This window comes from Vulpes vulpes, chromosome 16 (genome assembly GCF_048418805.1).
Source record: "Vulpes vulpes isolate BD-2025 chromosome 16, VulVul3, whole genome shotgun sequence".
NCBI classification, from domain to species: Eukaryota; Metazoa; Chordata; class Mammalia; order Carnivora; family Canidae; genus Vulpes; species Vulpes vulpes.
Genome location: NC_132795.1, coordinates 59,689,510 through 59,692,368, shown reverse-complemented (window position 1 = coordinate 59,692,368; position 2,859 = coordinate 59,689,510).

Below are 2,859 nucleotides of genomic sequence, written 5' to 3'. Positions count from 1 at the left end.
CCCGCGTCAGGCTCCCTGCCCAGCGAGGAGTCTGCTTCTCCCTCTCCTTCTGCCCCTGCTTATGCTCTCTCACCCCCTCTCTGTCAGATGAATAAATAAAATCTTTAAAACAATAACAACAACAAATAGTTATCAGGTGCCCACTCTGCACCAGGCACCATCATAGAGCAGCACCTGGCTCACACAGAGGGAACAGATCCAGAGGCAAATATTCAAACACGAGCCATTCCGTGTATTCCCGTGTGCACACCTGGCTGAGCCCAGCCAAGTGTTAATAGATCAGCCTCCACTGATAAGTCATTTCATGTGCCCTAGTTTAAATATAGCACAGGTTCTTGCCTGTTCCAGTTATTATTGCTGAATTTTAAAAATGACCTCAGTATTCAGTGGTTTGGTACTTAATGCCACTGAACTGTACATTTTAAAGTGGTTTAAATGGGGGGGGGGTGCTCCTGGGTAGCTCAGTCAATTAAACATCTACCTTCAGCTCACATTATGACCCCAGGGTTCTGGGATAAATGCCCACATTGGGCTCCCTGCTCAGTGGGAAACCTGCTTCTCCCTCTGCTTCTGCCCCTCCCCTGCCCCTCATTGTGTGCGCTCTCTCTCTCTCAAATAAATAAAATCTTTAAAAAATATAAATGGTCAAAATGGTAAACTTTGTATGTATTTTGCCATAATAAAAAATGTGAGAAGATAAAAAAAAAAACCTTAATGGTTTGAAATACCCATTTAACTAAGCTCACAAATTCCGGGGGTCAGGACTTTGGGCAGGGCACGGTGGGGACAGTTCAGTCCTGCTCCATGGTACTGGGCCTCAGCTAGGGAGACCTGAAGGCCAAGGGTGACTCGGTGCAGGCGTCATCTAAAGGCTCTTACAGCTACATGCCTGGGCTGACTCAAAACCTAGGACTGGCTATTGGAGCCCCCAAATGTGACCTCTCCATGTGTGGATTCCTCCCAATGCAGTGGCCTCAGAATAGTCAAACTTTTCGTTTTTATTCTTTTTTTTTTAAGTAGGCTCCACACCCAGTGTGGAGCTCAACGCAAGGCTTGAACTCACAACCTTGAGATCAAGACCTGAACCGAGATGAAGAATCAGATGCTTAACCAACTAAGCCACCCAGGCACCCCTCAAACTTTTTATATGATAGCTCAGAGCACCTAGCATGAGTATTTCGGGAAAAAAGGGGGAAAAGACAAAACCTGCATCCTATTTGTGGCCTAACCTTGGAAGTGTCACTTCTGTTCTACTCTATGAGTCAAAGTCGTCATAAACGCCCCCAGAATCAAGGTGAGGGGTGGGCAGAATTAAACTCCGTGCTTTGATGATAAAGTATTAAAATCTCACATGGAAGAAAAACTTGTGTGAAGGAAGATAATTGTTGCCTCCACTTCTGGAAAAATACAATCTGCCATATTACCTTTCTAAACGAGCCAAAAGCAAAGAAACCACAGAAGAATCAGTTTACAGAAATAGCACTGGAAGAGGTCTTCATGAACTCATCATCTGCCTGCCCTCAGAGTGAGATTCACTCCTGAGAGGATCCCTCCTCAGGCTGGTAGAGCTCACCGGGATTCGGCCAAGTGGGGAGAGACGATGGTGCCTGGTTGGAGTTCTGCAGTTTCCACCCACGGGCGATCTCAGGGTAGTAAGGCTTTTCAGCACTGTGACCGCTAACTTTTACCTTAAAAATGGAGGTAATTCTTGATGTCTCATCAGTGTTGTTTTGAGAACCACGTAAGATATTTTACGTGAAGACACATCTGTTGCAAAAACGTCCATGAGTTGACCCCACGGGTGGACAGCCCACTTTGGCCATGCAACAGGGGCAGACCATATACTTCCCATTGCAGCCACTCTCCTGGTTTTGCTCTCCTGTCTGAGGTAGGAGAGCCCGATGGAAGCTCAGAGGGGGCAGATGGGCTAGACAGAGCCACACAGCCAAGAAGGAAGTCAAACCCAGATGCGAAGACTTGCCATTCTGCAGTCACCTCTAGCAAGGACACTTCCTGGAATAGGTGACTCTGACCTTAGCTGAGGAGCGCGGCACAGGTAACAAGGAGTCTCTAGGGTCACACCGCCAGGGGTCGCGTCCTAGCGACACCATCACGGGCTGTGGGACCCCTGTGTGTAAAAGGGGAGTAAGACCCGCAGGGTACGGGCGGCTCAGCGGCTGGGCGTCTGCCCTCGGCCCAGGGCGTGACCCCGGGGTCCCGCATCGGGCTCCCCGCAGGGACCCTGCTCCTCCCTCCGCCTGTGTCTCATGAATAAATAAAAATTTTTAAAAATTGAAAAAAAGACTTCCCACACAGGCTTAAGACGTAACCAAGCTAACATAAGGCATTTAGATCGTAGCTGGCGCATACTAAGCCCTTTGCAGCTGCTACAGCCCCTCGTGCGCACTTAGGTTTATAATCCGTGCTACATGCTTCAAGGTGGGGAAGTCACACCCAAGAATGTAGTGAAATGTCGCCCTGGGAGGACAAGTGCCCTCGGGAGAAAGCTTTAAAAGGAGAAAACCACAAACCACCATTTGTCAGTGAAAAGCCTATGGAACTGCAGGCAAAGGGACGCCCGCGTGGCTCAGTGGCTGAGCGTCTGCCTTTGGCTCAGGGCGTGCTCCCAGAGTCTGGGGATCGAGTCCCACGTCGGGCTCCCTGCGTGGAGCCTGCTTCTCCCTCTGCCTGTGTCTCTGCCTCTCTCTCTCTCTGTGTCTTTCATAAATAAATAAATAAAATTATTTAAAAAAAAAAAAAAAGGAACTGCAGGCAAAGTGAAGGTCTCTGACCCCGACGGCTCCGCGCAGCCCGCAGAGACCGTCACAGGGGTGACGTCGTCAGGAGCTCATCCACGTC